This window comes from Hordeum vulgare, chromosome 5H (assembly GCF_904849725.1).
Source record: "Hordeum vulgare subsp. vulgare chromosome 5H, MorexV3_pseudomolecules_assembly, whole genome shotgun sequence".
Classification (NCBI taxonomy): Eukaryota; Viridiplantae; Streptophyta; class Magnoliopsida; order Poales; family Poaceae; genus Hordeum; species Hordeum vulgare.
Genome location: NC_058522.1, coordinates 249,518,135 through 249,532,867, shown reverse-complemented (window position 1 = coordinate 249,532,867; position 14,733 = coordinate 249,518,135).

The following is a 14,733-nucleotide window of genomic DNA, read 5'->3' as shown; positions in this document are numbered from 1 at the left end:
AGTGGGAAGACTGCCTAACCTTTGCTGAGTTCTCTTACTACAACAGCTACCAGTCCAGTCTTCAGATGGCCCCATTCAAAGCATTATATGGGCGGAAATGCCGCACCCCGCTCAATTGGTCCGAAACCGGTGAAGGACTAGTTTTCGGACCAAAGGCACTGCAGGAAGCAGGGGACAAGGTTTAGCTTGTCCGAGAGAACTTGGAGGCAGCTAAGTCAAGGCAGAAGAGTTATGCGGACCCTCACCGCAGAAACATGGAGTTTGTTCCCGGAGACCAGGTGTACTTGCGAGTCACGCCTCTCAAGGGGACCAAGCATTTCCACGTCAAAGGGAAGCTAGCTCCAAGGTTCATTGAACCCTTCAAGATCATGGCAAGGCGCGGGGAAGTGGCTTATCAGTTGGAGCTACCTCCTGAACTTTCGGGTGTGCACAACGTGTTCCACGTGTCACAGCTCCGGAAGTGTTTGCAAGTGCCGAACCATCCCGATCTTTACAAGGACATTGATCACCAAGCTATTGACCTTCAACCGGATCTTACCTACCGCGAGAGACCGATCCGCATTTTGGATGAAGCCGAGCGTTGCACCACAAGCCGCACCATCAAGTTTTTCAAGGTTTAGTGGAGCAACCATACCGAAGCAGAAGCCACATGGGAACGTGAAGACTATCTCCGATCAGAATTTCCCGAGCTGTTTAACGCTTAGCTTAGGAATCTCGGGGACGAGATTCTTGTAAGAGGGATAGGTCTGTCACACCCTGTTTTTCACCCCAAGTTTTCTGTGTTGCAAAAATCAGGGCTTGTTAAAACTTTTTCAAATAATGTTGTGAGTGCAATGTGAACCCTTGTTTGAGTGTGTGCTTGTTTAGTTGATGACTCAAACCCATGAAAAACTTATTATTTGGCTCTCTTCAAAAACCATTTCTCCTTGTATCAAGATCACCTTCATCATGTTGGGATACACTACTAGCTCATGATGGCAAGTGGCACTTCCAACCAAAGTTGGTGATCTGATCCAAATATTATTTTCATTCATTAAAAACATTAATTGGTGATTTAAATATTATTTTCCTATTTTATATCTATGTCTATTTCTAAGGCCAATAATGATATTCCCACAAGGAAAATTGTTTTCCTGCCTTAGAAAATTCTGAGTAAATTCATGGAAGCTCAGAAGGACATATATTTTCCATATATAAGATTTTCAACCCTATTTTATATTAATATTATTTGAGTAAAACCCTGAAAACCATTTATGTCTGTTTTAGCTTTTTGAGATGTTTCCAAAGGAAAATATCTCAATAAAATCCCATAAAATTACAGGAGCCCTCCCAAACCATATTAGGTGCCCACCTAAAATCTCACCTTAATGCAAGGTGGGGAAGTGCACCTAAAGAGCCCAAAACCCTCTCTGTCGAGAGTAGAGTTGGAACAACTCTACATTGCAAAGTTTCTCCAATGGAGCTGAAACTTTGCAGAGGTGTTTAACACCCCAAATAAGTACTCCACACCAAAGATGAGATTTGTGAGACTCTGTTTGGCCACACTTCCTTTGTAAAGGACAGTACTGGTCATTTTGAGACATTTTCAAGTTTGCAAAGCCAAACTTGTTCAATGGAGCTCAGATTTGGTGGAACCCCATGGTTTTACCCCAAGACCAAATCTGTTAAGTTTCATTTACACTGGTGGAGTGGAAGCACCCCAAGTCACTGTCGAATACCTACTAACAGGAAGGTAAAAACCCTCCTAGCCACTGTTTTACCCAATGTCAAGGCCCCAAACTTGGTGGGTTAGAGCACCAGAACACCCTGACCACCCAGTCAATCAGCCCCTCCCCAACTCCAAGCACAAGTGACAAGAACTACGATTTGAGCTGCAGGGCAGTACTGGCAACACTAGTGTTCCTTGCTCCCTTGACCAGCTCGAGCTCCCACTAAGCCACAACGTCTAGGCTCACTCCCAGCAACACCCAGGACATGGAGGACACGTCCCAAGTGCCCCAGAGCGAGCCAGCATGCCGTGGCATGCCAAAACTGCGCTCTGGGCGCGCTGCAGAGAGCCACCAGCAAGGGGCCGACGCTCCGGCCGGTCCCAACCTCCCCAGTTATGTCCAAACGCTCCCCCGACAACCATTCAGTGCAAAGCTACCCCAGGGACCCTCTCCCCCTCGCGCAAGAGCTTAGGCGACGCGTGCCCATGCGTGCCCGACACGGCCGAGCATGCACAGTCGCTGTGGCTCGACCCCACTCGCTTTCCCTCTGCGGCTGTTGCACTAGGAGGTCCTAAACCACGTCCCGAACCCGTGGTTTCGCGGCCAGCACCTCACTATGCTCGCACGCGCGCCTTGGTGAGTCACCGGCGCGCCCGAGTCGGGTCACCGTTGTTGGCCTATAAATAGGTCCCCCGGGCACTCCAGCACCCTCCAAGCAGCTTCAGCACAACCAGTAGACACTCCCTAGCCGCCCAATCGAGCTCGCAGAGCCCCGGTGCTCGAGATCGACCGAGGCCCCTCCACCTCGGGGCTCCGGTCGATCTCCGGCTACACGTCGGCTCCTGCGCTGCCCGACCTCCCATTACACTCCCCTTGACACCAAGAACATTTCCCCTAACTTTCCCGAGCGAATCCATACCCCTAGACCCTAGTTCAACACCAACCCGAAACCCTTCCGCCACGAGCACCTCGTCGCCGGCGACCCAGACCACCTCCGGTGACGTCCCGACCACGAGCAGGTACGCGGAGGCACGAGGGACACGTTCCCGTTCCTAGCTTTGCCTCAGGACAACGGCAGCCTCGCCGGCGTCCATCTCCACCTCTCTGGCTGGAGGTAGGAGAAGGACCTGACAGGTGAAGCCCACCTGTCGGTGTCCTGGGGCAGCCAGCGCGCGCAGCCGCTAACGCTGGCCCAGGGGCCCGCAGGTCAGGTTTGAACCTGGCCCGCGCGCGCCTAGTGGCGAGGCCTGCTGGCTGGGCCGACTGGATCCAACCCCCTGGCCTTTTCTTTTGTTTTAATCCAGCAAACTAAATGATTTTTATAAAAAGATTTAGCGAGTAGAAAAATATAATTCTTCCACCAGTAATTTTCTAAAAATGAGTAGTATTTGATTCTGTAATAGTTGACATTTATCAAAAACAGAAACTATTTTGATATAATAAAATGATATTAAAAAGCACTTGTTTGCTTCTGTTTGCTTTTAAATAAATATGCTTAGCTAATAAAACTATAGGAAACAATTTTCAAAATAATAAACTGAATTTATTTAAGCCTTGCAACATTTTTAAAAGCACTTTGTGATCAGTTTAGTTAGAGCTAGTATTTATTTATTCCTTTCTCGATGGTAGAGTTACCGAGTGACGGAGGATCCGGAGCGGAAGACCTCGAAGACCCCGGATACCTAGCTGACCAAGGCAAGCAGCCCTTTTGCCATGACTTTAGCATATAAAATGATGCATTCTAGTGTAGCAAGTATTTTCCGTTGCATGAGATCACAGTGTCGGTTCATCATTGATGTGATGGTACCGGAGGCTTCTTCGAGCACTTGCATGTTGATAATGATATTCACATGGCTCCTCGGAGCACAAACATGATGAGCTGACCCTACCATCTACGAGGATCATGCTACTGTCATGTTGACTAGTAAAGTAGAATCACTGCATTGAGCTTGACCCTACCCTGTGAGGGTCATGTCATACCATGTTGACAAGTAATGTTAAGGCATATTATCTCAAGCATAATGATGAGTTAAATAAAGAGTTTATGAAAACCCCGTCGGGTGCCACTAATGCCCGAGGGTGATGATGAGTTGGTGATCACTTTTGGTGAAGTGATGCACCGGTGATTTTGGTGTGGGTATGGTTTCGGAAATGGATTAGATTTATGATGTGTCGACCGTCCCAACCTTACGAGTACGACCACGATACCCCTTTATGGGACGGGGCTTTGTTGATTACTCTGGTCGGTGATAGCAAAGAGCCACATTACTAGTGGCGGGAGTGATCGGTGTCACTCTCGTGATGGGGTCGTGCCACGTAGGATGACTATGCCACTATTATGAGTTCCAGGCACACCGTTGGTCCCTCCATGGTTGTTACAGTCCAGAGTCGGTGCTCGTAAGACGTACAACATGTGGGCTGGGTACCAATCGAGTGGACCTCTTTGTCTAGTATCGTTAGGGGAAAGATGATGATCGGGTACTTACCTCGGGTATATGTGATATACCGCGAGTCGTGGATGACACGGAAATTTCCCGTTTCTCGTGGGTCCAGCGTGCTACCTCTGCAGAGTGTAAGCTATTCGAATAGTCGTGTCCACGGTCAAGGACAGTTGGGTGGTGCTGCTTAAACTACGTCCTGAGTTTCCGCATAAACCAAGTGTGTGTGTGTGTGTGTGTGTGGTGTTTAAAAGGTGTTGTTATGATAATCACAATAATATGATCAAATTTGGTGACTTGACATACAGGGTAAACCCGGATGGTTTAGCCCTCATTAATACCTTGAGGATATGACAAGTCCGATGACTTGGCATACACGGTGAATCGGTGTGTTCAACCCTTGACAGATATGTCAATATCTGTAACATGTTCTTCAAAAGTAATTCTTTAACTTGTTGCACATACCTGATCATGCTGCCACATTGCATTCCACTAAAGATAACTGTTACTGTTATTCCTTACCATATATATTCATATCATGGGCTGTTTGCGAGTACATTCAAAGTACTCATTGGCTTGCCACTGGTTATGTTATTGACCAGACATGGAAGGACCAGAGTTTGGCGATGAGTATGCCGTCGGAGACGAACCCGCGATCTAGGACGCTTCCAAGTCAGAATGCATGTCGGTGTAGGCTTGATGGCATGGGCACCGCTTAGCCCTTACGAGTTTCCGCTACTCGACGTATCCATTTAATTTGGCTTTAGGCCTTGCTCTTGAACCCGACCTTCGGGTCGTTCGATGTAATAAATTCGGTACTTGGATGTAAGACTCTATTATTCAGTATCTGTGTTCAGTGAACATTGATCCTTGGGGTCACTGGGCACGGCGAACTCAACTTGCTAGTCGGGGTCCCCACATCTCCTATCTTAACAGAAACAACGGGCAGGCCAAGTGCAGGTTTGTGTTTGTCTTTCGCGTGAGGTTTAGCAATTCTAGCGGAGTCCTCACAGAATTTGATAACATGCCCATCTATGTTTTCGGCTAAGAGATCTTTGATAATAGCAACACTAGGTTCAACTCTAATCTCCTCAGGGAGTGCAAGTGGTCTAATGTAACCCCTACGTATCACAGTTGGAGCTTTAGAATAATCCTTTATCCTAGCAGGGTATGGTGGTTTCTCAGTGTAAGCACAAGGAACAACAGGATCACTAAAAGCTATGATTTTCTCCTCAACTAGATTGGTTTTGGCTATGTTTCTTTCTACAGGAGGATGATATTTAAACCAATTCTCTTTGGGAATATTAACATGAGCAGCAAAAGATTCACATAGAGAAGCTACTATCTCAGAGTCAAGTCCGTACTTAGCGCTAAAATCTCTAGAAGTGCTTGTCTCAACAAAAGATTTAACGCAATCAAACTGGAAATTCATACCTGACTCCTTACCTTCCTCCAGCTCCCAATCTTCAGAGTTGCGTTCGATTCTCTCCAATAAATTCCACTTGTGATCAATATCCTTTTTCATAAGAGAACCGGCACAAGAAGTGTCAAGCATGGTACGATCTTCATGAGAAAGCCGAGCATAAAACTTTTGAGTGATGATTTCTCTCGAGAGCTCATGATTGGGGCATGAATATAGCATTGATTTAAGCCTCCCCCAAGCTTGAGCTATGCTTTCCCTGTCACGGGGCCAAGAGTTATAAATAAAGTTCCGACCACGATGTACTAAATGCATAGGATAGAACTTTTGATGAAATTCCAATTTCAACCGATTGTAGCCCCATGATCCAGGATCATCACATGGCCTATACCATGTCAACACCTTATCCTTCAAATATAAAGGAAATACTTTCTTCTTTACCTCATCCTCGGGCAAACCTGCAAGCTTAAATAAACCACAAACTTCATCTACATAGTTAGATGAAAGTCTCGATGTGAAGATCCATCTCCTGTAAAAGGATTAGCCAGCAGTTTCTCAAGCATACCCAAAGGAATTTCATAAAAGATATTTTCAGTAGGTACCTCAGCTTGAGGAGCAACTACTCGTGCTTCCGTTCGTGGTGAAGATACCCTGAACAAACTCCTCAAATGAAGAGTTTCCATATTGACAAGTGACAATAAATTTCAGCACAGTATAAAGATGTTTCCTTACCAATTTCCACTTACCAAAGGCGCTTCACTCCCCGACAACGGCGCCATAAAAGAGTCTTGATGACCCACAAGTATTGGGGGTCAATCATAGTCCTTTCGATAAGTATGAGTGTCGAACCCAACGAGGAGCAGAAGGCTCTGATAAACGGATTTCAGCAAGGTAATAACTGCAAGCACTGAAAGTAGCGGTAACAAGTGATTGTGTAGCGAGGTGAAACATAGCAAGCAAAGAGTAACAAGTAACAAGTAGTAACAACGGTGCAGCAAGTGTCCCAATCCCTTTTGTAGCAAGGGACAAGCCTGAACAAAGTCTAATAGGAGGAAAAATACTCCCGAGGACACACGGGAATTTCTGTCATGTTAGTTTCATCATGTTCATATGATTCGCGTTTGTTACTTTGATAGTTTGATATGTGGGTGGACAGGCGCTTGGGTACTGCCCTTACTTGGACAAGCATCCCACTTATGATTAACCTCTCTCACAAGCATCCTCAACTACAAAAGAAGAATTAAGACAAAGTCTAACCATAGCATTAAACTAGTGGATCCAAATCAGCCCATCACGAAGCAACGCATAGACTAGGGTTTAAGCTTCTGTCACTCCAGCAACCCATTATCTACTTACTACTTCCCAATGCCTTCCTCTAGGCCCAAATATGGTGAAGTGTTATGTAGTCGACGTTCACATAACACCACTAGAGGAAAAACAACATACATCATATCAAAATACCGAACGAATATCAAATTCACATGACTATTATCAGCATGACTTATCCCATGTCCTCAGGAACAAAAGTAACTACTCACAAGGCATAATCATAATCATGACCAGAGGTGTAATGAATAGCATCAAGGATCTGAACATAAACTCTTCCACCAAGTAATCCAACTAGCATCAACTACAAAGAGTAATCAACACTACTAGCAACCTTACAAGAACCAATCGGAGTTGCGAGACGAAGATTGGTTACAAGAGATGAACTAGGGATTGGAGAGGAGATGGTGCTGATGAAGATGTTGATGAAGATGCCTCCCCTCCGACGAGAGGAGTGTTGGTGATGACGATGGCGATGATTTCCCCCTCCGGGAGGGAAATTTCCCCGGCAGGATCGTCCTGCCGGAGCTCTAGATTGGATCTGCTCAAGTTCCGCCTCGTGGCGGCGGCAAAACCACGAAAAAGCTCCCCCTTGATTTATTTTCCAAACCAGGACGCTTCATATAGAAAAAGAGGGGGGCTAGTGGGCCTTCAGGCAGCCCACAAGCCTGCCCTGCGCCACCAGGGGGTGGTGGCGGTGGGCAAGCTTGTGGGGCCCTGGTGGCCCCCCTCAGGTAGATCTTTCCCCCAGTATTTTTAATATATTCCAGAAAAAATCCACGTAAATTTTCAAGGCATTTGGAGATGTGCAGAATAGTGGACTAGGATTTGCTCCTTTTCCAGTCCAAAATTCCAGTTGCGTGAATTCTCCCTCTTCAAATAATCCTTGCAAAATAAGAGAGAAAAGGCATAAATATGGTACCACAAGTAATATAACAGCCCAAAAATCAATAAATATCAACATGAAAGCATGATGCAAAATGGACGTATCAGAGCCCTGCAGGAATAGATCATCACCACCACCGGAGGGTCGTCACGCTAACGGAGAACTCATCTACTTATCCGTCCTGTTTGCTGGACCCAAAAGGCCGAGCTCATCGTCGAGTTGTACGTGTGCTAAATGCGGAGGTGTTGCCCTTTTGGCACTAGATCGGAACGGATCGTGGGACGGATCGCGGGATGGTTCACGGGACGGTTCGTGGGGCTGATCGAGGGACGTGAAGACGTTCCACTACATCAACCGCGTTTCTTAACGCTTCCTGTTGTGCGATCTACAATGGTACGTAGATCCAAATCTCCTCTCGTAGATGGACATCACCATGACAGGTCTTCGTGTGCGTAGGAAATTTTTTGTTTCCCATGCAACATTCCCCAACGATGGCATCGTGAGCTAGGTTCATGCGTAGATGTTATCTCGAGTAGAACACAAAGGGTTTTGTGGATGGTGATGTTCGATTTTCTGCCCTCCTTAGTCTTTTCTTGATTCGGCGGTATTGTTGGATTGAAGCGGACCGGACCAACATTATTCGTACGCTTACGAAAGACCGGTTTCATCGATTGACATGCAACCTCATTGCATAAAGATGACTGGCGGGTGTCGGTTTCTTCAACTTTAGTTGAAATTGTTTTGACCGAGGCGGTTGATAACCCACAAGTATAGGGGATCGCAACAATTTTCGAGGGTAGAGTATTCAACCCAAATTTATTGATTCGACTCAAGGGGAAGCAAAAGAATATTCTCAAGTATTACTATTTGAGTTGTCAATTCAACCACACCTGAAAGATTTAGTATTTGCAGCAAAGTATCAGTAGCTAGGTAGTGTGATAGCAACAGTAGCAACAGTAACGAGTAGCAGCAAAGTTACAGCAGTAGTAGCAGAGTAACAGCAGTAGCAACAGAGTAACAGTAGCAGCAGTGACAACAGTAGCAGCAAACTAACGTAGCGAGGACAAGTAGGAAAAGACTCGTAGGCATTGGATCGGTGATGGATGATTATGTCGGATGCTATTCATCATGCAACAGTTATAACACGGAGAGATATGTAACTAGCTCCAGTTCGTCAATGTAATTAAGGCATGTATTCCGTATGTAGTCATACGTGCTTAGGGAAAAGAACTTGTATGACATCTATTGTCCATCCCTCCCGTGGCAGCGGGGTCCTAATGGAAACTACGGGATATTAAGGTTATTATTTTAATAAAGAACCGAACACTTGGTGAATACATGAACTCCTCATACTATGGTCATCTCCGGGAGTGGTTCCGGCTATTGTCACTCCGGGGTTGCCGGGTCATAACACATAGTAGGTGACTGATACGTCTCCAACGTATCTACTTTTCCAAACTCCTTTGCCCTTGTTTTGGACTATAATTTGCATGATTTGAATGGAACTAACCTGGACTGACGATGTTTTCAGCAGAATTGCCTTGGTGTTATTTTTGTGCAGAAAACAAAGTTCTCCAAACGTCCTAAAAATTTACGGGGAGCAGTTTTGGAAAATATCAAAAATACCTGCGCCAAAATCCACCTGAGGGGGTGGGCCAGTGGGACACAAGCCCCTGCTCCGCCACCACCCCCCTGGTGGCGGTGGGCAGGCTTGTGGGGCCCACACGCACCTGCCGCCCCCAACTCCAGCTCTATAAGTTGTCTTTCATTCCAGAAAAAATAAAAAGAGAAGTTTTCGTCGCGTTTCCGATACGGAGGCGCCGCCACCACCTGTTCTTCATCTGGAGGGCAGATCTGGAGTCCGTCTTGGGCTCCGGAGAGGGGAAATCGTCGCCATCGTCATCATCAACCTTCTTCCCTCTCCAATTCCATGAAGCTCTCCGTCGTTCGTGAGTAATCTATTCGTAGGCTCGCTGGACGGTGATGAGTAGGATGAGATCTATCATGTGATCGAGTTAGTTTTGATGGGGATTGATCCCTAGTATCCACTATGTTCTGAGATTTGATGTTGCTACTACTTTGCCATGCTTAATGCTTGTCACTAGGGCCCGAGTGCCATGATTTCAGATCTGAAATTGTAATGTTGTCACCAATATATGTGTGTTTTAGATCCGATCTTGCAAGTTGTAGTTACCTACTATGTGTTATGATCCGGCAACCCCGGAGTGACAATAACCGGAACCACTCCCGGTGATGACCATAGTTTGAGGAGTTCATGTGTTCACCAAGTGCTAATGTGTTGGTCCGTTTCTTTATTAAAAGGAGAACCATAATATCCTGTAGTTTCCTTTTGGACCCCGCTGCCACGGGAGGGACGGACAATAGATGTCATGCAAGTTCTTTTCCCTAAGCACGTATGACGACACACGGAATGCATGCCTACATCACATTGACGAACGGGATCTAGCCACTTATCTCTCCGTGTTATAGCCGTTGCATGATGAATATCATCCAAACAAATCACCGACCCAATGCCTACGAGTTTGTCCTACTGTTGCTACTGTCGTTACTTGTCTTGCTCTGCTGCTGCTACTCTTGCTGCTGCCGTTACTTGTCTTGCTCTGCTGCTACTACTATTGCTACTGCTGTTACTTGTCTTGCTCTGCTGCTGCTACTACTGTTGCTACTGTTGTTACTTGTCTTGCTCTACTGCTACTGTTGCTACTATTGTCGCTTGCTACTGTTGCTACTTGCTACTGTGTCACTACTGTTGTTCCTTGCCACTGCTATTGCTCGTTACACTGCTGATACCCGCTACTTCGATGTTACTATTGTGCTTGCACATACTAATCTTTCAGGTGTGGTTGAATCTGACAAATTCAGCTGCTAATACTTGAGAGTATACTCTCACCTCCTGACTGGCGTACCTACAAATTGGGTCGAATACTCTACCCTCGAAAACTGCTGCGAACCCACGCGCTGGTGGGCCATCAACAACATTCTTCCAGTTTCATTGTCGGGGAGTGCTATCAGCATTCTTCTGGTGCCGTTGCAGGAGAAGGTTAGTTGTTATAAGCATTCGTCTAGCTAACACTAGAGATTGCAGGATCAGCCCTTTTCTGGAGCTATTGCCAGGAAAGCACAGCTGACGTCAGCATTTTTCTGGCGCCGTTGCCGGGGAGGTATTGCTATATTCTCTGAGTCACTTGGGATTTATATCTGCTGATCACTATGAAGAACCTGAAGGATCCAAAGACCAAAGTCTTGCCCTCAACTACGAGGGGAGGTAAGGAATTGCCATCTAGCTCTGCACTTGATTCACCTTCAGTTATGAGTAAGTTTGCGACTTCACCTCCTGCTAGAAATCTTGATTTGTCGCCTATGCTTGATGATGCTTGTGATACTGCTACTAGAGATGTTATGCTTGATACTGCTTTGCCTGATGATGCTATGCCTGATACTATGCTTGATACTATGCCTGATACTGCTAGAGATGATATGCCTGATACTGCTAGAGATGCTATGCATGATACTGCTTTGCCTCATGATGCTATAGATGCTACTATGCCTGATAATGCTATGCTTGATACTGCTAGAGATACTCCTTTGCTTGATGTTCCACTAGGAGCGTTCCTTGATGCTCATACTGCTAGAGTTACTGCCGATGCTATTGAGATAGAACCTGCTTTTGCTCCTGCTAGATCTAGCTCTCCTAGATATGAATTGCCTGATATACCTAAGGGTTACGTTATGGAGGGAGAGATAGCTGAGGATTTTCTTGCGTGTAAGGATGCCTATGACGCTGAGAAATTAGTTCTCAAGTGGAAAGAAAAATCTCGGGAAGTTAGGATGAGAAATGATCCGAAGTTTGCCACTTCGCCTATCTTTGTCACCGATAAGGATTATGAATTCTCTGTCGACCCTAAGATAATCTCTCTAGTCGAATCTGATCCTTTTCACGGTTATGAGTCTAAGACGGTCATAGCCCATCTTGCCTAACTATCCGAAATAGCCAACCTTTTCACTAATGAGGAGAAGATCCGCCAATACTATATCCTTAAGATGTTTCCTTTCTCTCTAAAGGATGATGCTAAAGCCCGGTTCACCTCTCTTGCTCCTGGATGTGTGCGTAGTCCCCAGGAGATGGTCTATTACTTCTGTGAGAAATATTTCCCTGCCCATAAGAAGCAAGCTGCCTTGCAGGAAATATACAACTTTGCTCAACTCCAAGAAAAGAGTCTTCCACAAGCTTGGGGGAGGCTCGTCCACCTACAGAATGCTTTGCCTGATCACCCTCTTAAGAAGAACGAGATACTTGTTATCCTCTATAACGGACTTACCGATGCCTCTAGAGACTACCTAGATAGTCGTGTCGGTTGTGTTTTTAGGGAACGAACTATAGAACAAGCTGAGACCCTACTAAATAATCTCTTGATCAACGATAATGCTTGGACTATTCCCGAACCACCTCCTAAGCCAACTCCTAAGAAAAGAGGTATTCTATTCCTCACTCCCTAAGATATCCAAGAAGCCAAGAAATCTATGCAAGAGAAAGGCATTAGATCTGAAGATGTCAAAAACCTACCACCTATCACAGAGATCCACGGTCTCGATAACCCGATAAGGTAGTAGAAGTGAATTATCTGTGTAGGTTTGACGAGAGTGATATTCCTTTTGATAAACCTGCTAGCCTATGCTTTGATGAATTTGACAACTTTGTTATCAAACAACAGAGTTTCAATGATTATGTTAGCAGACATTTGGAACAAAGTGCTCGTATGCTTAGCCATCTAAGTGCTTGTGTAGACAGAAATGTCAATGCTCTGAAGCTTCTGAGTAAATATGCATCTATGATTACTACTCAGGTAGAACAAGTACTTAAAGCTCAGAATGACCTGCTCAATGAATTAAATGACAACTCTGTCAGATTCATTACTAGAGGAGGAAAAATGACTCAGGAACCTTTGTATCTTGAAGGTCATCCTAAGAGAATTGATCAAGATTCTCAAGGAATCAATGTTGATACACCTAGTCATCCTACGGAGAAGAAGAAGGATGGTAGGAGCCTACACGCCAGTTCACCAAATACTGTCACACCTGAAGAACCTAATGATATTTCTGCATCTGACGCAGAAACACAATCAGGTGATGAACATAAACCTGGTGACAATGTGGACAGTGATGTTCATAATAATGCTCAACCTAGCCATGATGAGGATGTGAAGATTGAACCTACGGTTAATCCTGATAATCCACAACCTAAGAGATACGACAAGAATGACTTCACTGCTAGGAAGCATGGTAAAGAAAGAGAGCCATGGGTTCATATACCTATGCCCTTTCCTCCTAAGCCATCCAACAAAAAGGATGATGAGGATTTTGAGCACTTCGTTGAGATGATAAGACCCGTCTTTATGCAGATGCGGTTAACTGATATGCTCAAGATGTCTCTGTATGCCAAGTACATGAAAGATATGTGACTAATAAACGGAAGATACCAGATCTTGAGATCTCCACCACGCTTGCCAACTACACTTTCAAAGGTGGAACACCTAAGAAGCTTGGTGATCCCGGAGTGCCCACTATACCTTGCTCCATTAAAGGAAACTACGTAAGAACTGCCTTATGTGATCTTGGAGCCGGTGTTAGTGTTATGCCACTCTCGCTTTATCGTAGACTTGAGTTGGATAAGTTGACACCCAATGAAATTTCTCTGCAAATGGCCGACAAATCAACTGCTTCCCCTATCGGCATTTGCGAGGATGTGCCTGTTGTGGTTGCTAATACCACTATCTTAACAGACTTCGTTATCTTGGATATCCCCGAGGACGATGCCATGGCTATCATCCTCGGAAGACCCTTTTTAAACACTGCAGGGGCTGTTATAGATTTCAACAAAGGCAATGTCACTTTCCATGTCAACGGTAATGAGCACACAGTGCACTTTCCGAAGAAACGATATCCAGTACATTGCATAAATGCTATCGAAAAGACTTCATCGATTCTCATTGGGAATTTTGAATGCCCTATTCCTCGTGTCAAGATGAAGTATGATTTGCTTGTTGGGGAGATTCATATCCCCATTGAGGTGACTTAGTGGCTATTCGAAAATTCTCCGTTCTCTCTTGCGATTCGAGAAGGTTTTGTCATAAGGACTTGATCAACCCCATTGACGAATTTCTTCCGATGACCATGAAACGGATGAATCAGAGAGTCACATACCTCTGTTTTGAGTTTTCCTTTTCTGTTGCTTAGAAGAAAAATGATAGAATTAGTTTAGCTTTTCCTGTTTTCTGTTTTAGCATCCCGGAGAAAAATACCTCGAAAATAAAAGTTCTCCGATGGTCCTGAAAATTTAGTATGATTTTTCTGGAATTTTTGAAAATTTCTGAGCCTGAGAGCTGGTCAGGGGGCTTGACCAGTGCGCCACAAGCCCCCCCCCCCCACCGCCACCTACCCCCCTGGTGGCGGGGTGCAAGTTTGTGGGGCTCACAGGCACCCCCTCCACTCATTCCAGCTCCCAGCCTCTTCTTCCACCTCCAGAAAAAATTGTTTCATAGCTCAAACCCGTGTTCTTGCTCATTTGGCTGTGATTTTCGATCTCCTTGCTCAAAGCACCATTCTCCGAACATTTTTGTGGAAATTACTCCTTGGTAAGTGACTCCTCCATTAGTCCAATTAGTTTTTGCTCTGGTGCTTTATCCTTCGCGAATTCTTGCTACCTTGGTGACCCAGTTCTTGAGCTTGAAAGGTTGATTTTAGCTGGTCTCAAGTAGTTTTAGCGCGTGATACGGTCTCTAGGCACTAGTAGGAGTAGTTGCTACAAGTTGGGTTGATCCTTGTTCACTTTTCTTTCAAAGTCTCTAAAAAATTCAAAAAAATTCAAAGCTAGGAAAAGGAAAAGTTGAGGAGGTTCTTGAGAGGTTCTTCAAGTCGTAACCACAAGGAGGATGA